The sequence below is a fragment of the Danio rerio genome, chromosome 4 (genome assembly GCF_052040795.2).
Source record: "Danio rerio strain M-AB ecotype USA chromosome 4, GRCz13ab, whole genome shotgun sequence".
Classification (NCBI taxonomy): Eukaryota; Metazoa; Chordata; class Actinopteri; order Cypriniformes; family Danionidae; genus Danio; species Danio rerio.
The window spans coordinates 28751545-28776890 of NC_141024.2; the positions used below are offsets into that span (position 1 = coordinate 28751545).

At 36.9% G+C, this 25346-nt stretch overlaps 1 long non-coding RNA gene across 1 annotated transcript; it reads right to left on the minus strand.

The window, feature by feature from the left end:
- Positions 1–240: 240 nt before the first annotated feature.
- On the minus strand, positions 241–3792 carry LOC147844745 (uncharacterized). The gene is made up of 4 exons (XR_015942444.1): positions 3663–3792; positions 3404–3503; positions 2178–3035; positions 241–550 (listed from the first exon to the last, which is right to left on the minus strand). It is a non-coding gene; the product is annotated as an uncharacterized LOC147844745 (long non-coding RNA).
- Positions 3793–25346: the final 21554 nt, after the last annotated feature.

A 25346-nucleotide genomic window follows, 5' to 3' on the forward strand; every position in this document is an offset into this window, starting at 1 on the left:
ATGAAAGGGAAATAAATAAGTTTATTAAACACAAAACTTTCCAATAAATAAGGTCTATAGAAAAACTTACAGTAGAACTTTCACAGAAAGAGCCAGATATATTAATGTTACTTTTACAATACTGTGTAGACAGCTTGACAGGATACTTTTTTTTCTTATATATATAAAAACAGTATTTCACAAAAGTGAGTACACCCCTCCCAGTTCTGCAAATATTTACATATTTTCCTAGCACAACACTACAGAAATGAATCTGACACAATGAAAAGTGGTCAGTGTAACGTTTGTATAGTTAAATTTATAGTCCTCTCAAAAGAACTAAACATACAGCCAATAATAGCTGAACCCCTGACAACAAAAGTGAGTACAGCCTTAAGTGAAAATGTTCAAATTGAGCACAGTTAGTCATTTTTTGTCATGTGACTCATTTGTATTACACTGTTTCAGGTATCCACAGATAGCAGGTGAGTTAAATGTGGTTTAAAAGCTCTTCCACTCTCTCCACTGAAAGGTAAACATGGTACCTCTTGGCAAACAACTCTCAAAAGACCTGGGGCCTGTTTCAGTAAGGAGGTTCAAACAACTCGGAGTTTAAACTTGAACTCTGAGTTGATTTACCAAGAGATTAAAAACTCTGAGTTTTCGGTTTCAGAATAACTGATCTGAGCTGGGTCAATCAACTTTGAGTAGACCAACTCAGAGTTAAGCGCGCGCACCGTGACTATAAAAAGGCATTATCAATGGAGCGCAGATATTACGAGTTACTATGGCAACATCTTAAAAAAAGAGATCAGCATTTCTTTCTCCAGCTGAACTTGATCTGCTCATGCAAAGTTATAGCAAATATGAGTGTATATATTTAAAATGAAGCAACCATCAGAAGAAGAGACAGCGTGGGAAAACAGCTGCCCAAGTTAATGCGTAATTTTTAATTTTAAGTATTTAAACATTTTAAGTATAATAAAATAAGTAAAGTAATGTGTGATGTTTATACTTTTCTTCTAAACTTTTATACACTTTTATCAGTTTTAATAGATTTAACAGTGCATTTGTTATGTGTCTGCCTTTTTATTGATCAAGTGATAGAGGTTGATATAACATTAAGAAGGTAAGCAGTAATAAAATAATTTAGACAGAATAATAATCCCATTAATCTAGTAACAGTGCATGTCGAAGGTTAAGCTAATTATTTATGAAAAAAAGGACAAGCCTCGTACGTGACTTTGTTCTGTGTGTTACAAAAATGTAGGCAATAGCTGTGTTTCCATCAAAATATAGGCTATTACATAAATTTGTGCAAAACTGGAATAACGCCTAAAAATTAAAGCAGCGTTTATATCAGAAGAGTCGAAGAGAACACAATCGTCACTTCCTGATTAACTTGCGCCAAATATCAACAGTAAAAACAGAATTACTGCGGTAGAAGAAGCTGCATCAATGATTTTTATTTAATTAATGTACCTGAGCCTCAGAAGACAATTGACACACAATGAACACGTGGGGGCGTTTGAAGCCAGACACAGAGATCTTGACACGCTCCAGACGCTCGGAGGTAATTAATAATATACACTAATACTGAAAGAGTAAAGACATTTTAGAATGACTAAAACAGCATTAAAGATGTTCTGCAGTGTGCTCAGTCTGCTGGTTTGTCCTTTCACAAACATTTTCATCATCATATCTAACAAACCATTTTTTAATGTACATACTGTAACTTGTTAAGTGCACTTCGTAGTTTATGTGCATCTTATCAAATTAAAGTTTAACCTACTCAGTTATGCACATGTTACATTATGCGTATTTTCAAAAGTTATGTGAATCATGACGTTTCCATCAATCTTTTTTATGCACATCTCCAAAATGAGCTCTAAAATAGGTGTGTGAAAATGTAAGACTAATGCGAGAAATACCTCTTCATCTTTAAAAAGGGGAGGAGACCGACAGAAACTCAGAGTTTAGAGAATAAAACCTGCTCCGGACCAGGTTAGATTCACAGAGTAAGTTACCACAGTAACTGACTCTGAGTTAAAGTTACCTCTCTTTCAGAAACAGGCTTGACTTACCCTGCTTTCTCGAGTTTAACAAACCTGCCATTTTGAAACGGAAAACCCAGAGTTTCTCTCATTTCAGGGTTAAACTACTCTGAGTTTTAACTTAACCTGCTTTCTGAAACAGGCCCCTGATGAAAACTAATTGTTGCTTTGCATAAAGATGGCCTAGGCTATAAGAAGATAGCCAACACTCTGAAACTGTGCTGCCAAACAGTGACCAAGACCAATCAGCAATTTAAGAGGACAGGTTCTCAGAAAAGGCCTTGCCCTGCTCAAAAAGATGAGTGCACTTTCTCAGCATCACATCCAAGAATTGTCTTTGAAAAACAGATAGATGAGTGCATCCAGCATTGCTCCAGAATTTGAAGGGATGCAATGTCAGCCTGCCAGTGCTTAGAACGTACGAAACCTGTTCAAAAGATGATGCACAAAAAAGCTCGCAAACAACCAGGTAAATCATACATAGACAGGTGTAGCGGCAACCAGGTGAGTCGTACATGGACAAGTGTGTCTTGCCTACCATTAAACATGTTGGTGGGAGTGTCATGATCTAAGGCTGCATGACTGCTGCTGGCATTGGGGAGATACAGTTCATTGAGGGAAACATGAGTTCTAACATGTACTGTGACATACTGAAGCAGTTCTCTCAGGAAACTGGGCTGCAGAGCAGTGTTCTTGCATGGTAATAACTTCAAGCACACCTCCAGGATGACCACTGGCTTGCTAATGAGGCTGAGGGTAAAGGCGATGGACTGACCAAGCATGTCTCCAGACCTAAACCCTATAGAACACCTCTTGGGCATCCTGAAAAGGAAGGTGGAGGAGTAAAAGGTTTCAAATGTCCACCACCTCCATGATGTTGTGATGGAGAAGTGGAAGAGGATTCTAGTGGCAACATGTGAAGCTCTGGTCAACTCCATGCCCAAGAGACTTAAAAGTAGACTACTTTTCATTGTGTCCAAGAGTAATTTCTGCAGTATTGTCCTATGAAAAGACATAAATAAATAAATATTTGCAGAAATGGAAGGGGTGTACTCACTTTTGTGACATACTGTATATAAATTATTTTCTAAAACAATTATGTAACAATTTGTTAAGAAATATTAATGGGGTAGCGTGATCAACGATGACGATATTATATTGCAAGTCTGTAAGACCCAAGTCATAATGTCAAGTTATTAAATCATAATTTAGACTTAAAGCATTATTTACTTTTGTTATTACCAGGCAGAAACAGGCTTCTATAGTTGTGACATAGTTTGGTCAAAACTTTAATGACAATTGTTTGAACAGAATATTTTTTTTTCTTGGTGTTTGGAGTCTCCAGTACAGAAAGTATAAAAAGTACATACTGCAATATTCTGGAACAGCATATAGGTGTTAGAAACCTGGCCAGCAAATGACCAGATGAGTTAATCAACAAAATGGGTTTCTTTGGCCTGAAAGTATCACCTGAAGATAAAGGCAGAGTCGTTAACAGATTGATCATTTCAAATTCAATTATACACATTTATATTTCCACAAGGTAAAGTTAATTATATGAAAAAAAATAATTTAAAAAAATTTCAACTTCATAAAAATAAAATCAGCCAGGTAAAAACATAAACTCACATGACTGACTGTAGCCAAGCGGGTAACAAAAATAAAGTTAACCACAGGGCAAAAGGTATGCCTACTTTAGCGAAGGGGATTAAGAGAACTTAAAGCAAAGGCAAGAGCAAATCAAACTTAAAAACCAAGTGACAGAGGAAGGCAAGAGTGTAGAATAAATAGGCTAATCTAACAAGACACAGCTGAACAAGATTAACACAAATGAACCCCAAACAGAAACACTGTGGAAAATGGCGACATCATGTGGAGAAGAGAAAAACAAACAATAACCCAGAATAGGACGGAAGATGTTTATTTAATTTTTTATATTTTCCTTTTTTAATCTTTATTTTATTATCTTCAATCACCCTCAGGAGAGGATTGATTGTTGATTGTGGATTGTCTGTATACAATAAAATATATAAATTACTTTCAATTTCTTTAACATTTCACAATATTGCAGCTTTCTGTATTTTAAATAAAGTGAATTCAGCCTTGATGAGCAAAAAACCTAATGATGATGATCTTAAACATTTGAACAGCATTGAAAGATTTATAAATTATTACTATTTTTGTAATAAACTTGGCTTATACTGTTGTTTGTTTAAATTTTGGGACATCTCAGTTAAAATGCTTATCGATGGACACTCACATAGTGATAACACATTCATGAGATGAGAAGAAAATTAATCAGAGACTGAAGCTGTCCTTAATGAAAAAAGATGCCTTTGCAGGGCATGGTAAGGCAGGCCCTCCAGTGTTTTTTTTTTACAGATGATTCAAAGACAGTAAAGGGAGCTATAGCACAGGTCTTTCCTAAGCCACACAACCGTTTTTTTATCTTCTGCAAGCTGTGTGGCGGGGGTTGTGGAACAAAGAACACAAAGTTGAGATGAAGGACAAACAGACACTTTTAAGCATAGTAAAAGGCGTGCTTTATGCCAGGGAAAACCCCAAACTAGTTGGCAGGTATTGGTAGCTTGTTAGGCAGCTATGTTGCATTCTGATATTTTCATGTGATATTTTTATGCATGTTTCATGAATTTTCGGAAATTTTCATTTAGAGGATTTAATTTTATTTATTAATTAATTATTCTTGTAATTATATTACTCCGGTTTCCCCCAAAGTCCAAAGACATCTGTTACAGGATGAATTAGATAAGCTTAATTGTCCGGTGTGTATGAGTGTGTGTGAATGAGTGTGTGTGGATGTTTCCCAGAGATGGGTTGCAGCTGGAAGGGCATCCACTGCATTAAACATATGCTTTATAAGTTGGCGGTTCATTACGCTGTTGGGCTCTCAGCTGGAAGGGCCTGCCAACGTGGAAACCAAACAAATAACTATATGTAGAAGCTACAATGCATGTTTTGAAAAGCAATATACTTCAGAGTACGAAAGCATTTATCCAGTCTTAATTGTTCAATTTATTTATCACTCGACTAGAGATGCACTATCTATGATGCACACATGATAGATATTGCAATTGGCTATTGGCAGGCATTACATCAGACAAGGTTCTTTGCTAAAAAAAGCAATATCACATCATGTGATATTTCTCAAGTAAGATAGATATTTTTTTTTATATCCATTATTAAATTGTTAGTTCTATTCGAAGATGGCTCTTTCTCAATGTTCATATTTATCTTGCATCATGTATTTTAATACTGTCATCAGCAACTTCAAATGTATAGCAAGTAAAAAGGACACAAGAAAATTCTCTGATTGTAAAATGCAAAGACCTGTCTATTTTTAAAGTGATAGACTTGGAGAAAACCTTTATATTGGTATAATAAAATTTCAACATGAACTAATAGCATTATATATTTATTCATTTTCACTAAAACTTTCAATGAAATATAAATTTCTAAAATAATATGTAACCAAATTTTGTAATGGGTTATAACAAATGTGAAGTAATATATCATTTGTTTGGCTGTCCCTTTACTTAAAATTTATAAAGATGGTTAGTTATGATTGCTGATCCCTGTGCATCTTAATTATCACAAAGATGCATTTTTAGGGCTGAGCTGCTAACAATGTTAAATAAAAAAAAAGTGTTTTTATTACAACATTCCATAGATATTTTATTTCCTTAACATTTTTAATTATACAAATTGTATGTGATGTTCATCACCTTCAGAGCCTCAGTTTCTCTTGAGTTTTTTTTAAATTCTCTACAGGAAAATATTCCAATACTAGGTAAGACACCTGTACTATACTGATCATCAGTACTATTATGGATTGTATAAAGAGAGGCGAGGCGCTTTTTATGGGTTGTTTATTTCTAATGGTAACACATTGAACAGAAATAATCTTGTAACATTTAATTTTTTCTGTGTGCATAACATTAGAGTTGCATCAGCTGGACACGTCTTTCAACAATTTTGCAGTTATGTGAAACAACACATACTCAAGGACTCTAAACAACTGAGTGCAGGGTGACTCAGAGGGAGGTGAGTCCATGAAGCCTGAATGTTTATTTGAACCCAAGCAATCCAATTTTTCTAAGTTATTTTCTTCTTCCAAGGTTGATTTGTTTGATTTTTTGTCAGTTGCTGGTAGAGGTTTACTTGCATTACTTTTTGCATTTTTTGTGCGTCTTTTAGCTTTTACTTTTTAAATATTTAATTCTACTAGTATTTGGGCCCTGCTGAAAATGCTCAGAATTTTTTCATGAATAATTTCCTGTGTATTTAACTGTAGAAACTTAAAATTACAAGTTCACTATCTGAAGAACATTTACCCTTTACATAAGATCTACCAAGATCATAGATTAATTGTTTAAATTAAATAATAGTAAAAATATAATAATAATTATAATAACGATAATAAGAAAATATACCCAACAACCAAAAACTACTGGGTAGTTAAAGGCATGCAGTGGAGTTTTAGACATTTCTGTCACATAATTTTGTTTTAATTGACACAATTGAATTGTTTACAGTTTTTTTATAAGGGCTATGACAGTTTTTTAATACATTTAACAAGTCTGCTAAACTCTTAATGCACCAACCCACTCAAAATACACAATTTGCAAAACGTTTAATTTTATGCTCAAAATTGCACATTGTAAACTAAACCTCTAAACTACTTTTCAAAATACAATAATAAACTAACACACTACACCATGTCTAACAAATCACTGCAAACATGTTTTAAAATCAAATAATGATTCTAAACACTAACACATGTTCTCTTCCAACATAAACATTTAGTCAATCATAACACATTGACAAAAAAACATTATCATCAGCTGAAACTACATAAACTGCATTATTTTATGTGTCTGCTCTGCCCTTATATTTAAAGCATCTCTACAGTTTTGTTTTGTTGGGTTTAGTAAATGCATGCATTTTCTTTCTTTTACAGCAAAAATTCAATACAAAAAATGAAGAAAATGCTTTATAAAATTTACAGTTTATGTAAAAATACAGGCACAGAATTGCTACAGACTTTATTTGCAAAAGGATATCACTGCAAGATACACAGAAAAAGCACCGCAGTTATAATAAAAAAAAACAAAGTAATGTACTTTTCTGCCCGGTCTTCTGCATTTGGCCACATGATCTCATCCACATTATACTTGATATCTTCTATGGGCGGGCATTGTAACTGTGGCCATTTGGCCTATTATGTTTCTCCCACGGCAACATCCCCAGCCTTGTCAACATACATAATTTCATGTGGTACTTAATTGGCCTCCAACTTCATGACTCTCTGAAAGTAATTAGTCACAGTGTATGTAAATGCTGTACTGTACTGTATATCTACTGTATGTACTAATAAACTCCAGGTTTATAGAGTAGTTTACTGCAAAACACTGTAATGGCTATTACCAAAACCTCAACACATGAGTCTTTTCTAGATGGGAATCAGTTGTGATATATGTATATATACAGTTGAAGTTAGAATTATTAGCCCCCTTGAATTATTAGCGCTCCTGTTTATTTTTCATGGAGCAGATTTTTTCAACACATTTCTAAACATAATAGTTTAATAATTTATCTATAATAACTGATTTACCTTATCTTTGCCATGATGACAGTAAATAATATTTGACTAGATATTTTTCAAGACACTTTTAAACAGGTTCAAGGGACATTTAAAGGCCTAACTAGGTTAATTAGGTTAACTAGGCAGGTTAGGGTAATTTGGCAAGTCATTGTATAATGATGGTTTGTTCTGTAGATTATTGAAAAACAAATTAGCCTGAAGGGGCTAATAATTTTGTCCTTAAAATGGTGTTTAAAAAAATAAAAAACTGTTTTTATTCTAGTCAAAATAAAACAAATAAGACTTTTCCCAGAAGAAAAAATATTATAGAAAATCCTGTGAAAATTTCTTTGCTCTGTTAAACACAATTTGGGAAATATTTAAAAAATAGAAAAAAAAATTCAAAAGGGGGCTAATAATTCTGAATTCAACTATATATATATATATATATATATATATATATATATATATATATATATATATATATATATATATATTAGGGATGTAACGGTATTGTAAATACCGTCATACCGCAATATTAATTTTTTTCGATATTACCGAAGTCGCATGACTCGGTAAAACTATAGGTCTTCTGAGAAAATTTGCTCAGGCGATTGAAGCGAACGGGAGGTAGCGAAAACTACAATTGCCATCAGCCCATGCTTGACCATCATCCCTTGCGGTCTGTTGTCGCTACAGATCCAGTAATGCGGAAATGGAGTGTGCTGCTAGAAGCGGGGATGAAAAGAGCTGGAAAACTCTAAAGCAGGTTGCACACCAGAAGCGCCGCTCGGCGCCGCGACACGGCGCGTACATGACAGATTAAAGTATCGCACACCAGACGCGCACATTCGAATGATATTTAACATGAAACTAATCAGATGGCGCTCTGTGGCGCGGCTGAAAAATTAACTGCGTCCTGAGCCGTCGCCGGGCGCCGCCAACTTGCGGCGCCGGTGTGTGTATCCTGATAGAAACCTATGATTAGAATTCTAAATACATGGCGCTGCGCGGCGCGCCGCCGAGCGTCGCTTCTGGTGTGTGACCTGCTTTACACGCACAGTTCAGTCCTGCATTATCTCCGTGTAAGTTCAGACTTCGCAAGTTTGATCAAGGCTGCAGTCTCTTCTTCTCAGTTTGATATGGAAAAGCAGATTATACCGAGGACACGGGTAAATCTTCAAAGGGAACAGTGTACTTTATAACTTCATTCACATCACCCTGGCTTCGTTGTTTCACTCTCAACAATAAAATGTAAACATTATTTAAGGAACTGCCTATTTTCATTTTAATATTAGCAACTTAGACAGCAGAAATGTTGAGGCGCCGTGCTGCATAAGATGAGCGTCATCTTCACTGTGTGGATATTTATAACAAAACGGAGCCGATAACAACTGCCTCCTTTCAATTTCAGTGAAAATACGAAACACAGCCTCTCTTTTGCTGAGTATCAGTTTTAAGAATCGATAATGGCCATTTTAAAAGTATAACATACAATAAGTTTATACATTATAGGAAATAAAGGCAAGCGATCAGTCAATATACAGAATGTACATGGTTACATTAATCATTAACTTATCTTTGCGCTCAGCCAAAACACGTTACCTGAGAACAAGTAATAGATTCCAATGCCCAAAGTCAGGGAATATGTCATTAGATAAAGACAACAAGATAAATGAAATATCCCGTTTAATAAATATAGTGAGATTAGATCCAGCGGGAGATGCTTGATGAGAAGTCCGACTAGCAGAGCTCTCATCTGGGTAGATGGGCTGAGTGTGATTAAATGTTGAATGTGATGAGTTTTCAACAATACTAATTTGAAACTTTATTTTTTTACATGGTTTAATAATTTTTTGTTATTAAAATTGAAGTTCCTGTTTCAAAGCTTACAGATAGATGGCTAATTTGTATGTCATTGACACTTTTGGCACTTTTTTGGAGTATTTTCATAAGTTTTGTTTTTTCCTGTAAATGATTCAATAAATACCGTACCGTGACATTCATACCGAGGTATTACCGTACCGTGAAATTCTGATTGTCTTAGAACTTCCGTTTCAGTCGCCTATGGGAGAAATGACAAGGAATAATAAATGGCAAAAAACGGTCAAACTACTTGCTCTACAAACAAATATTTGCATGACTATACAGACCAAGTAGAATAACATAACAAGGAAATATCAGTTCGCAACATCAAACAGCGAAACGAGCAGTTTTTAATGTCTAAAAATGAATGGAAGTGAATGAGACCGGAAGTCTCGTGCCAAAAAGATTCAAATGGCAGTGCCCGCTCGTCTGCGGAGAATAAGGTCAATAGCCCACGAAGAGGGATGTTGTGCTAACTATGTTAAAAGTTTAGGATACTTGTTAAATGTATTGAAAAAACTGTCATAGCCATTGTAAAAAACTGTGAAGTATTTAATTCATTAATTTTCTTTTCGGCGTAGTCCCTATATTAACCTGGGGTCGCCACAGCGGAATGAACTGCCAACTTATACAGCATATGTTTAATGCAGTGGATGCCCTTCCAGCTGCAACCCATCTCTGGGAAACATCCATACACACTCATTCACACTCATACACTAAAGACAATGTAGCCTACCCAATTCACCTGTACTGCATGTCTTTGGAGTGTGGGGGAAACCGGAGCACCCGGAGGAAACCCACGCGAACACAGGGAGAACATGCAAACTCCACACAGAAACGCCAACTGACCCAGCCGAGGCTCGAACCAGTGACCTTCTTGCTGTGAGGCAAGTGACCCCATATTTCATATAGATTTGACACCATATTTCATACAAACCATTAAACATGTGCCATTGTTAGAAAATGTAACAAACTTTAGTTTAAAAATTGGGTTATTATGCAAAATATCTGAATTTTAAACACAAATTATACACATAACTATCCAGCTTCTCTGAATTAATACTAAATATTGTCATAATTAGTCATTTAATTTAACATTTTTTAAATGACATTTTTATACTAAACTAGGGCTGCAGATAAGGAAGTTATGTTTGCATGCAGGGGCAGTGCTAAATTAATAATAATAAATATCTTCATATATATAGTCTCTATAAAATGTAACATTAGTATCTCAGATGTCAAATTTTACCTTGAGTTTGTTTATTTCAATGATCAGATTTTTCCAAATACTGAATATCATAGGATAACATTATTTTTTTTATTACAGGATATGTAAAATTGAAACCAAAATGTCCATGGGTGGCTTAGACTCTGAATTGTTCATTTAGATTCAGATGAATTGACTTACTGTGAAAACTTGCTCCAAGATTTCTTCATTCATTCATTAATTTTCTTGTCAGCTTAGCCCCTTTATTAATCCGGGGTTGCCACAGCGGAATGAACGGCCAACTTATCCAGCAAGTTTTTACGCAGCGGATGCCCTTCCAGTCGCAACCCATCTCTGGGAAACATCCACACACACATCCACACACATACTCATACACTACGGACAATTTAGCCTACTTAATTCACCTGTACCGCATGTCTTTGGACTGTGGGGGAAACCGGAGCACCCGGAGAAAACCCACATGAATGCAGGGAGAACAATGCAGGCAAACTCCACACAGAAACACCAACTGAGCCGAGGCTCGAACCAGCGACCCAGCGACCTTCTTGCGTGGACAGCACTACCTACTGCGCCATTGCTTCGCCCCTCCAAGATTTCTTGTTAACCTCATTTGTTAGTAATGTGTTTAAATATCTGATTTAAACAGTAACATTTATAAGAGATGTGAAAAAAAAAATCTGGATTGTCAATAAAGTGCAGGGAAAGCCGCTTTATAAGTTTCAACAAATATTTGTTTTATGTAACCCGAAAGCACCGTCTCTACCCTACTATAAAGCTGAACTTCCTTTCTGCGCACTTACACAACAACACTCAGAGATTGGGAGGCTGGCTTAATAAATGCATTTATAGCTTTCATTTTCAAGCCACGATTATAAAGCAACAACATCCACGCATTTTCCCCCAACTACTTTAAAATAACCAGAATTAACAATAATAATAGGCTAATCACATGAACTTTTATTTTATATTTACAGAGTCGTGAGAAAGAATTGTGATCTTGATTTTAAGCAAAAAAAAATAATTGAGATTCACATTTTTGCCAGAATCGTGAAGCCATACTGTGTACTTGGACTACATTTAGACCACATCACCTTCAGAAAAGGAGACAAAATCATTGCTTTTTTGCTATGTAGTAATGAATGTGTTTTGTTTTAATTGGTTGTTAGTGGGTTACTGGTGTGTTCTGGAATACAAAAGACAACCTATTCAACCTATAGTGGAACGCAGCTTGAAAAGTCATTAGATTAGAAGCTAAGATGTATGGCATCTGGTTTGACAAAAGACAGATCTAGAAGCATGCACAGACTGCAGAAAAAGGTCACTTTTCAGCCAGGCATGATTAATAAGGCATCCAGCCAAGCATGACCACTATTATCAATATCCTGACAGATGTCCCCTTACCTGAGAAAGTTATAAATAAGAGTGGACTAACTAATCAGTTAATTGTGCTAGACCTCAGTAAAGGTTAGTTCACTCAGTCTATTTAAACGTTGTATTTTATGACTGTTAATATTATTGTCTCTTGAAGAGTAGGCAAAGTAACGTACATGGCAATGTATATGTGTTTTGTAACCCTTATCTATGTTATTGATGCGTTTTCTATTGTGTTATTTTTACAGTATTTGCTATTTTCTTATTAGGACTAGATATCAGAAGATTTTAATTAGCTCAAAAGAGTGTATAGAAATAACAACCAATTTTAGATAGTCAAATAAGTCAGACTCAAAGATAAACCTAAATAACTGAGGTAAATATATTGTTTGAGCAAGTTAGATGAGGAAAACAAAATAAAACAAATAAATAAATGTCAAAACAGTTCAGTTTGATGAATACTAGAATAAAACAATAAAATATATAATGAAATCACCACACTTCAGATGATAAACTCACTTCAGACAAATTCAGTTTCACAAATCATATACAATGAGGAAGAAAAATAAAATAAAAGTAGTAATTCAGAGTCCAAGTTCAATGTTCAACACTCAAAAGTTCCTTTTAGTTCCATTTTTAATGGATGTGAAAATTAATTCGATGTGAAAAATCCAAAAAAATCAGTTCAGATAGAGAAAAATTCAAAATTGAATAAAAGTGCAAGAATGTTTTGTCCTACCAGTTCAAAGTGCAATGAATTAATTTACTCCCAGGCATGATCTTTCAAAGAGGGTGGCTCGCCATGTGCAGACCACCGAGAAAGCATCCACGGCAGTGACAGATCGGGATTTTGTAGCAGAAACACGAAAGGGGAACACACGCACACACACACACGAAAAAAAAAAACCCAGCCAAGGAAAGATAAAGATGAACAGGGAGAATAAAGAAGAATGTGTCTTGATTAAATATAAGTTTTCTGTTGTCTCGGGCGATTTAATGTAACGTTACTCCGCTCGCACTTCTCTCGTTTCTATCACTTGTTGTCAGCTTCCTATCCTTAAAATCTGAAACTTTAGGGCTTTTCTCAGTCAATCACCGAAACAATATGATTTCAGATCATTTGAATTATCTAAACTGCTGTTTTAAAGTGTTTAATGTTGTTCAATCTGCTCGAGCTGATTAATCAAAGTGACTCTCCGTCACCGGCAGCTCTCACACACATGCAAGGGGGCGGAGCTAACCTCAGACCTCTACCAAGTCAAGCTTACTTTATTTTCTATTTATTATTAATATTTAAACACTATGTTTATGAAATAAATTAACTTTATTCAATATTTCTCCTCTCAATCATTAAATAAAATGTTATAATTTAAAATCAACTATTTATAATTTGTTTTAGTGACCTAGTAGTCCTGGTGGCAGTATGACCTGAAATACCATCTGATCTTCTGGATTTTGCACTCAGTCTGGCCACTAGTCTGGGGATGATAACACGAGGAGAGATTAACAGTGAAACCAAGCAAATTGAAGAATTCCTTCCATACATTAGATATGAATTAAGAACCCCAGTCCGACACAATCTCTTCAGGGATACCATAGTGAAGATAGACATGATGGAATAGTAACTCTGCGATTTCAAATGCACTGGGTAAACCCCTGAGGGAAACTAGTTTGCATGCTTTAGAGAAATGATCCACTGTTACTAAGATACAAAATATACCTTCAGAGCTTGGGAGGTCTGTCACAAAGTCAACACAGAAGTGGGACCAGAGTCTTCGAGGGATTGGTAGTGGAAGGTGTTTTCCTGAGGGCAAATGATGAGGAGTTTTAGACATAGCACAGACTGAGCATGATTGGCGAACCTAATGATATCCCGGGTCATACTGTGCCACCAGTATCGAGCTTGGATGAGTGAGAGGGTCCTTCTGCTGCCTGGGTGTCTAGAGCCCGGAAGTTGATGTCATGCCCAGAAGATTTTCTCTCATAGATGTTGGTACCAGTGCTTAATTTGTGAATTCGGTGGTCCCGGAATAGATCGGGGTAACGGATCCACCATGTTACCCGGGGATGTAGAGGTGTCACGGACGTATGTGAAAAGCTGTCGGGGTGTCGTGGAAGAAAGTGAAAGTGAACAGCGGATGGAGGAGTGCGTTTGAGAAAGGGGATTGGTAAAATAAGGTGCCGGATTAGATTTCAGAGGTTTAGGATCCGGATCTGGGGCCTAAAACATTTACAGCTTTGTGCGTACGCAGAAAAAAAATTCAGATGTATGAAACAGCACGTACGCTGAATCCCACGCATATTTTTTGTACATCAGATTGAACGTAAAATGCACGAGCATGCACGAGCACAAAATCCCTCCCTGCCTCCTCCCCCCTATGAATATGCTAATAACTCTACATTGGCAAAACCAAATGAAAAAGTAATGTCAAACGCAAGCAAGAAGAGAAACTTTGAACAGAATGTGAATTGGAGGTGCTCCTTTCGAAGGTAGACCAGAGAAAAAATGTATGATTTGCAAGTTAGCCTCCGGAATTAATAAAAAAAGGAAAAAAATAGAGGGGGAAGTTTAGCTGATGCAGTTAACACAGCTGGGTCCAAAACATCGCACCGAATGGATTAAAAAAAGAAATAGTGAGATCTATAGGTGTAAACTGTTGTAGTGCCATTAACAGCCTGAGTGGTGCAGCTCGTAAAATGCATGGTATCACGTTTTGAGATGTTCGAACTCATTCTTTTTTTTTCCCACTACATATCAGATTTTGCCCACTATTTATCACGAGTAAGACAAGTAGGAATCATTAATAAGCCTGTGCATCATAATTTATTTGCACATTTATTGAATGGAAATGTTTCTGATTCCTGTATGCAAATTCATCTTTACATGGTGCCTTTATAGCAATGTGTGTGCAGTAGATTGCTCCGATTACATTGGGAAAACAGGCGACCGCTGCAAATTGCGCTTTAATGTTTGGCTGGTCAACTGCATGGTATGGAAACCTTATATACCTGGTAAACATGCAGATGAACCCGTCATACAGCTGCCATTGCACCGCAGCTCAAAGACTTTGTAGAGTTCAATTTAACACAACTGCCTCTAGGATTCGCCAATGGAAATAAAACAGACACGCACAAAAATGTGCGTACGCCAGCCAAGAAGTTGGCGTGGAGCTGCGCACATTCTTACGTTCATTTCATCGTTAGTAAATCCAAACATGAGCGTGAAACCTAGCGTACGCAAAGTTTTTGTGCATACGCAGCGTTGATACATGAGGCCCCTGGTGTGTTCCAGCACAAATTGAAAGGGTGGTCCAGAATGTAATTTTAAGGCTTGGTTGTGTTTATAAGATGCAAAGCAATCTGTACTTATGTTTCACTTGAAGGAAATCGCGTTATTTTTCCATATATCTCACTTTGATTATACATAGCTACTCAGCTAACATGAAAATGACTGTCAAGCACAAGATGTGTGATGCTACCTGTGTGAGCCTTAATTTATTTTTCTGCTGTTACCACGAGTCAGGTGAGCTATCCTGTATTTTTTTTTAACTCTATGCATTACACGACGTCTTTCACATATATCCGGAATATGCAGGTGTAAGTAATATGAATCATCCACATATCTTTTGCGACTACATTATCTGAGATGTGAAACGCATGGAAAATCTACCTGAAGACAATCAATGCACTCGCGCACACACATAAGAGTAAGAGACAAGAACGTGCTGGTGGAGTGTGTATGTTTACAGCAGTTTGACTGATAAATATGAATTTGTAGCTAAATCGTTTGACCACAAAGCAGCATTTTCCATTGTTTACATCGTTGCTACAGCATACCGTTAACGCTAGACACTGTACATGTCATGATCAATTTTAACAAATAAAAACACTTACAGGTTGTAGTTCACAGCTTCTGCTTTAAGGAGATTTTAGCCAAATCCATCACTGAACTGGGAGAGATTCTGGAAGCTGTTTTGTCAAATCATGCTTGGTATGTATTTTATAATTCTCTGGAACATAATTAATTTTGAAATGTAAGCACTTCTGTCTTTGTGTCATGTCCTTTGGAAGCCCAAATACAGAAACAGAAGAAACTCTGTGGAAACAGCAGTGTTTGGACGCATTTTTAGCTTCATCTCTGCTATAACGTTACAGCGCCTCTTGCCACGGCCCCTAGCTGCGCAGTTTGTGTGCACATTAAACGAACCTTTGTAATCTCAAAGGGGGCAGAAGTATTTTTTGTAGTCCCCAAAATTTGTTCATTGTAGGCTTTGCTAAGCTAACTCTGTGAAAATCAAGATCTCCCTTTGCATTGAACTTAGAACTTTTTACATTCAGAGATGTTGTTTATGTTCACACAGCTACATTAAGCATCTAAAGTTTAAAGTATGATATCATAGTGGACCACCCCTTTAAGCCCTGGTTGGTACGTAGATTTTACCTTCTGGGCAGCCCGGTGGAGCAGGTTGCTGGAGAGTGGCCTTCTGTATCTCCCTGTCCAATGTTTGATGGCAAGTTGTTCTCTATTCCGATATCATAGTTCTGCTTCGCCAACGAAAACTTCTTAGAAAAGATTGCGCAAAGGTAAAGGCATGGAGGCTCACAGAACAGTGATAGATCTGTGATAGTACAGCCCCTACTCTCTTGGTGGAAGCGCCCACCTTCACCATAAATGAGCATTCGGGTTGGGGTGTTGCAGGAGAAGGGCTGTACTAAAAGCTTCCTTGAGCTTTTCGAAGGCTTTGTGGGCAAAAGGGTCCAATGCTAGGGCTTTGGGCTTGCCATGAAGGAGGGAGGTTAATGGTGAAGTGATGAAACTCTAATCCAGTATAAATTTCCTATAGAAATTTGCGAAGCTGAGGAATCATTGGAGCTTTTTGTGAGAGGTTCTTTCCACTCACAGATTGCTTGTAGTTTGCCATGGTCCATCTGGAAATCCTCCTGGATGATGATATAGCCCAGGAATGTCACTGAAGGGTGGAGGAATTTGCACTTTTTCTATCTTCAAATACAGGTGGTACTTTCTTAAGTATTGCAGGACCTGGGAGACGTGGAGACGATGATCGGTGAGGTTCATGGACTATATGAGGATGCCATCTATCTAAACAATGAACAATTGTTGAAGGAATTGTCTAAAACCTTATTTCTGAAGCTCTGGAACACTGCCTGTGAGATGGACAGGCCATACAGCATCACCCGATATCCATAGTGCTCAGTGGGAGTGATAAATGCAGTCTTCAACTCATCTCCATCACAAATTTTGTAGTTCTTCTAGTGCTGCTGGGCTGAGGGGAAGTTGATTTGGCTAGGGAGCAATGTGAGAGTCGAGCTCAATAGTCAATACATGGGTGTAACCCCCATCCTTCTTGTCCACAAAGAAGAAGCTGGAAGCTGCCGGTGAGGTGGATGATCGAATATATCCTTGCTGTAACATTTCGGAAACATATTTCTTTATCACTTTGATGTCCAGGATGGACGGGGTTAGATCCACTCCTTAGAGAGTTTACCTCCAGGCAGTAGGTTGATGGCACAGTCTCATGGCCAATGGGGTGGATGTTTGTTGGCTGCCTGCTTGCTAAATACATCCTGGAACCCCAAATAATCAGGTGGGATATCTACATGGGAAGTAGCAGTCAGGTTCTCAATACTGGATGCAGTGACAGAAAAAGACAGATACTGAGTGCTACAGTGTTTCACAGGTAATATACAGTTATCCATAAAATTCTGACTCCAGCGGAAAATTTCACTATCCTCCCACCTGATTTCTGGAGAGTGGACTGCCAGCCATGGACGTCCCAGGATAACGGCGGTGGATTCCTCCATTACAAGAAAGCTCAGTTCTTCCTGATGAAGACGACCAATTTAGAGTATTATAGTAGGAGAAAAATACCCGACCCTTCCTCATCCTAGTGGTTTTCCTTGGAAAGTTACAGTGTTTTGGTGTTTGTGGTGTTGACGCTGGAGCATGAGCTGATCAAGACATGACTGTGAAATGAAGTTTCCAGAGAATCCTGAATCTATTAATGTTAACAGAATATGGCATTTCTGGGGTAACCACTACAACAGTAATGAATTTTAAATGCAGAACTTCATTCGAAATGTTAATGGTACTCACCACTGGACAAGGAGGTTTAACCTGGCCGGCTTTGATAAAATTATCTTTTATTTGGCCAGTATAAACATTCCCCATGGGTCTTCTGACAAGCTCTTTCAGTCTTGGACAGATGTGTTGAATCTTTTTGCAAACATTTAAAATCCAGATCCTTAGGTTCATTTGCTCTGTTAGATGCAGGGAATGTTTCAATAATTTGATGGCTATTTGACGAAATCTTGTAAAGTCTGATGTTTAACTCAGACAAGATGTTTTTGGTGTTTTTCAGAAGACTGATGGCTTCAGCTGCACTGGAGACAGAGACCAAACATTTGTCCTCATAAATATTTCTATAGACAAACTGTTTGGTTTCTACACCTTACTCCTCCCCAATCTGCTGCCTATCTCAATCCAAAAATTGCCACAACTGGCTATAGGCTGTTTGAAAAACATGCACTGCCAATCAGTACTCTAATTTGAGAGATCATTGTCTTTAAACCACAAGAACCTCAGAAAATTTTGGTGATCTTACCTAACCTTAAAGCATTAAAACATTTGCTCTACATCAGCTGTGACTGCGACTTGTTCCTTTAAGAAATGCATCAAGACTCCAAGTAACTTGTTGTTTAGGTATGTTCCACAAAGAAGTGTGTCATTCAAAGAAATGTCTTCACACTGAGCATTGGAATCGAACACCACCCTCTCGGTAAATACCAGCATTCTTCATCAGGCCGAAGTGGGGGAGTGAGTTCTGCATGCTAATTGATGAACATGTTTTGCATGAACTACACAAAATGTTTAGCCATTTCAGGCTTTTATTCTAGTGTGTATTGCAGAATATTAATGCGCTTTAATGCTTGGTCTCAGTTATTTTGTTATGGCTCGTGCGGTTAATTGAATGGCAAGGGAGCTACCTAGTGGTTTGATTCATCTAAGTACATTTCCCTGATGCTGTGCATACGGCATGTTGCCGGGTCCATTGTACTGTTTTGTGGCCTTTTGCACACTTAAAATGTTTCTTTCCAAGAAGGAGGAGAATCGAAGCATTTACATCAAAGGGAGATCACATCTTGAGATGAGAGAAGTACCGCACTACTTCAGGTGTTGAAATTTCATCTCAATCCTCAGGCAACATATTACATTCCAAGAGCCTTAGAAGTGACACCTCTGTATTTCCATCAAGTGACCTGACAATGAAGTTGTCTGCTTTTCTACCCATTGTCTTCAATGTATTTGCACATGTGCGTAGAGTATAAGGGCAAGGAACTGCTTTGGTTCCAAACAACATGAAAAAAGGAGACTTCGCTAAAGACCAGATACTGTGGTCATCGAGAACCACTTACATTTTCTCTGGTTTATCAGGACAATCAAATAGATAAACATCCACCAAGCAGATTTTCGAATGTGATTTTGGTCTGGGAGCTTCACTGCAGATTTCTGGTTACATCTGATGACATGTCTGTTACAGACTCCTCGCCTTGCTCTTGCTCGGTAACTGGGTTTTCTCTACCCAGGGAGCAGGTCCAGGGTGCATTGCTGAGACATGACAATAGCTGTTACACTCTCTACATTTAACAGCTACCTTACATTCTTTTGCTATGTCTTTATTGGAACCACAGCATCTGACGCAGATAGACAGACCTTTGAGGTATGTTTTTCTTTCATCTAGAGACTTTGCTCTACATCCAAAGCATTTTGACAATAGGTGTAGCTTTTTGTGAATTGGACATTGCATATTAGGTTCCAGCATCTTCTGTTCAGGAAATAGCTTGTTTTTGGAATTTAAAACTGTGGCTAACACTTCGGATTTCCTTACTGACACAGGTATTTTGTTAAAATCTGGACATAGCAAAACTAGGATTATTTCTTATCCTTGCTTGCTCACAAACAAATTGCACACAAAAAAGCCAAATGATGGGAAATAGTATTGGTGATCCTGTTTGAATTTGGCTCTATAAGTGATCCACTTTTCTTGCAAGTTAAATGGAAGTTTTTTAAGGATGAGATTGACTCCCCTTGCTGTGTCAAGAATTGCTTATCCCTGTAAATATTCACCTGACTTGCCGATTTTAATTCTAAATGTATATCTTCTAGCCCTCTGAGTCTCTGACTGTCTTTGTTATAATCCTAGGAAACCTTTCTAGTTTTCTCAACAATGCATTTTTGATTACTTCAGGATTTTCATAGTTTCAAATGTGCAAAGTAAAACCAAGAAGTAAAGCAAAAATCCAAACAAAAGTTAGTATAAAATACACAAGAGTAGAGCACACGCACAAAACGAATTACAATTCAATATAAAATGGTGCAGTTAGGCACGAGTAAGTAAATGAACTGTACGACACACGTAAAAGAAAGCAGACGCAAGTGAGCAAACAAACTGGAAAAGTCATTGATTTTCTTTTTGGCTTAGTACCTTTATTAATTTAGGGTCGACACAGCGGAATAAACCACCAACTTATCCAGTATAAGTTTTACGCAGGGGATTCCACCTATACCACATGTCTTTGGACTTGTGGGGAAAACCAAGCACTCGGAGGAAAACCACGCAAAATGGGGATAACATGCAAAATCCACACAATGCCAACTGACCCAGCAGAGGCTCGAATTAGCAAACTTCTTGCTGTTTGGTGATCATGCTACTCACTGTGCCACCATGACACCCAAAGCAAAAGTCTATATAAAAATAACAGCTGTGGGTTGTTTATACTAGCTTCATAAATATTAAATACTAAAACTGTGAGCATATTGTGTTAGCATTGCAGCTAATATATTTCAACAGCCCAGTATTGTTAGCTTGCTTTTAAACTCATCTTTGACCTGTTCTCTGTTCCATATAACTGTTTACAGTCTTATATCAAAACTATAAAACTGTTGAGCAAATTAATTACTGGCTCTTTAATTTTAAATCTCGTGGAAGAAAGTAGTAATATAGTAGTTAGAGAAACAGACTTCTGTTCTGACAGGGCCAATGACAATTCCTTGGTAACGTTGGCAAATCCAGTACCAGGATTATTACCATGATGTCAACAAGCACATATAACTCAACTTGTTGATAGCAAAAAGTGCTTGTGGACAGGAAAATCCTATTCCATCATCAGCCTACTGGCTGGCATTTGGAAAACAGATTGGATGGAGATTTTTGACAGGATGCCACCATGGCAATGCAGCTTTAGCAATTAACCTTGATGTCACTGTAATTACTAAGTCACTTTAGTCAAATTAATTAATTTCCCAAAAGGATGTTGAAACCAAATTATCTCATCTCCTCCTAAAGCATGCCAATATGGTGGCTAGTAATTAAAGGGAAAAAAGAGAAAACAGATTCCATATTTCTTCAGCAGAATGTTTTCTGAAAAGTACAACAAATATTTACTGTGCTTGCTGCTGAGACACCTGGAAATGTGTAAAGGATCCATAACAGTACATTAGAAACCATACTATTATGTAATCTATTGCTTTAGTAATGACAAATTATGGGTTAAGACTTGTACTTAATTAACCTTAGGGGTTGTTCACCCAAAACTTAAAAAAATTACTGACCATTTACTAAGTAACGTTAAGACTGAATTTAAATGTGAACTGAAATGCAAATAATCTTTACTTCAAAATCTATAAAGCCTACAAGTATATTTAGGCTTTTTTCCTTCTGCACTTTTTTATATGATTGTAATTATCCTTGTATGAATGCAGAGCAGCAAGACCCATGGGATTCCATCAGCTACTTACAATCAGTCCTCAGTGGAAGTAAAAAAAAGAAGAGCAGAAAAAATTTGAAGCCAAGGATGAGATGCCAGAAAAAGGGCAAATGGAAATGATGTTTTATTTTATTTTATATAGACAATGATAGTACAGACAATGTTTGATTAAGATGAAGAAATGTTTTAAAATCCCTATTTTGTAAAACAAACGTTACAAAGTAAAGATTTAAAGTGTGTGTGTATTCTTTTCACTACCTTCAAGAGTCTTCAACCCTACAACTACAGTGAAGAAGGAACGAACAATTGACCTTTTTAATTTACAATACGCAAATGGTGCTCACTTAAAACAGTTGGTTTAATAATAATTCAACAAATAATGATGGACCCAACAAGTAATGATGGGTAAAGATGGGTCATTTTGGCACCGACCTTCTGTTGGGGTATTTAAACCTAACCCATTGGGTCAAAAGTAACTCATTTGTTAGGTTATTTTGCCAAGTTGGCTTAACCACCATATATTGATAATCTATTGTTATTATTATTATTTGTAGTAGTAGTAGTCATTATTATATTTATATGTAAATAAAAAATACAGACTCTAATTCATTGGCAATGCTTTATTTTAACACAAGCAAACAATTTCAATAAATTAAGTCTTGTGTTGCAATTTATTTATTTGAGTTCAGTTAAAGTATATTATCTTCATCTCTAAACAAATAAAAATGAATAAATAGAAATTATACAAATAAATAATCAAATGATACAATTCAGCAAATGTAATGATGAGTAGGTAACTTGTAATAATACTCGGTGTGATGATGTGTGGAGGGAACATAAATCCTGATACATTTTGCTAAAATAAAATTACCTTGATTCATTTGGAAAACACACAGCAACCTTATCCAATTATAAACTGTCTAAGTAGGCGACCGACATTGTGCTGAGGGAACACCTCCTGGCACAGAGTATATGGTATGTTGCAAACACTGTCAAACAGCAGCAGCAGACCAGGGATACTCAAGGTCCAATACATAAAACAAATTAAAGCATGTATCCACTGCTTGTAAAAGGCTATCTTGCTCCAGTGCCATGCCTGCCACAATTACAAAAGTCTGAGAGCAGTTAACTATGTCCCCAAGCAGCAGGACAAGAGGGTACTGTCTCTGTTGCTCCTCCTTCAATACATTTTCTTTTCTGGGGAACTATCCCTTTAAATGCTGTCAATTCAGTAAGGATTTGGTCAAGAACATAAATAATTATGTTATTTTTTTATTCTATAATGAAATCACTATGAATTTGATTAATGTTGCATGAAAACAGTTGTTGAATATTTTTGTGTTTTACAGTGTGTGCTTTTTGCAACAATGAAAGTCAACTGAAAAAAATATATATTTTTGCATTGTTTTAAAATAAAGAATATAATATAGTTCTATAATATATAAGATAATATGTATGATAAGTTTCTAACAGACACTTGTTGCAGGCTTTAATATTATTACTTTGACTTGTCATGTTACACAGACTCAGAAAAAACATTCAACCTAAATAACCCAAAGTCTAAGCTAAAGGATTTGATGAATGGCTAGTACCTAAAAGATGGATTTTATTTTGGAACTTTTTTGTACAGGGTTTTGTAGTATGACAGAAACCAAAGAGAGCACACAAATTGTTTCAAGTAAGTATTTTTCGTTTCTCCTTTTTAACAGGAACATGGGTAAACATGCAGGTGAAGCAACACAATGGATATCAAACAGAACAGACAGGACAAGTATCAAGAAGAAGACACTGGAGTCAAAAGCTGGATTCAAGGAAAGAGTCGGGTAAGTAGTCCACATGAGGTATGTGCTTTGAGAAATTTGATAAAGCACAGGTGTTCAGTATATCACTGGGATTGAATCTAGTGTAGCTGAAACAAAACCCTTCCTTCATAGGCGACAAACTTTGTTTTAGTGGTCTTTCTCTTCCATCTAGTGCTGTATGATCTTGATGGGTTTCATGAAATTCTAACAGTAAAAAAGGATTGAGGAAATAATCTCACGATGCACATACATTCTTATGGTCTAGTACCTTTCCATTCAAGGTAACATCACAAGTCCAGAATTTCAGAACAGATTTTTTGGGGAACGGATCTCAAAAGGCCACCCGCTCAGCCGAGAGAGAGAGAGAGAGAGAGAGAGAGAGAGAGAGAGAGAGAGAGAGAGAGAGAGAGAAAGGCTGATTAGTTTCGTCAGCCCACCACTGCTATGCGGACAACGTCTGACTTCCGGGTGCTGATGCTCAAAGCACAGTCACAGATGAAAACACACAACAATCGGGTTCAGCCAATCTGTACATTCAACGAAGAACAGTCCAGGGCTGGGCTGGGCTGGATAGTAAGATGCAGGTTAGTTATGAGCTAGCTACACTTAGGGTTACGCACAAATTAACAATAAACTGATGACAAAGGGTAAGAAAGGGAGAGAGATATTCACCTTATTCTCCGCAGATGAGCGGGCGCAGCCATTTGAATCTTTTTGGCTCGAGACTTCCGGTCTAATTCACTTCCATTCATTTTTAGACATTAAAAACTGCTCGTTTCGCTGTTTGATGTTGCAAACTGATATTTCCTTCTTATATTATTCTACTTGGTCTGTATAGTCATGCAAACATTTGTTTGTAGAACAAGTAGTTTGACCGTTTTTTTGCCGTTTAGAAGAAGGTCAATAGGAATGCCAATAAGGGGTAAAGCAAGAACAGGTGACCAGTGATCAGCACTTGCGCTGATTGCAAGGGCTAACAGCTAAGAGCAGGACAGAGGGGAAAGACTTGACAAGGATCAAACTAGGTTCATGACAGATACAGATTAGTTTATCTTTAAAACATAATATGGGTATAAACAGCAATATGTGAAGAAAAGGCAAGCAAAATTTGAAGAAACTGGATGTTTTGGAAGCTTTTTCACTGTGACCTTTGTTTATCATAGCAAATAAATAGTAAAGTAAAAATAATTCAAGGTTTCAAGTGTTTTACCTGGCAATAAAGTGATTCGACTGGTTAAACTAGCTCTGTGTTTATTTCTAGTCTGTGACTGTGACCTCCTTCCTGAAGCTGATCCGTAGGTCCGCTTTTTGATATTGTGGAGTCGATTCTCCAGAAATCCTGTTGCTGGATGGCGATATCGCCCAGTTGAATACCATATCTCCTAAAGAATCAACATAAATATGATAAAGGGATAGTACACAAAAATGCTTTGTGGTTCTGGTAAATGTGGATGACCATACTCACATATGCACTTCCTTCTGAATCTCTAAGACATGGGAATTTTGTAACCAAGGCCAGAGCTAGCTCTTTTTTTCTGTCTGAAGATGGACTAATTGGTAAAATACATGTACAGATAATAAATTACTTTGGAGTGACATGCATTGTTAGTATGTAATTAGACTTAAAACATTTGAACAATAGAATAAAACATCACTTA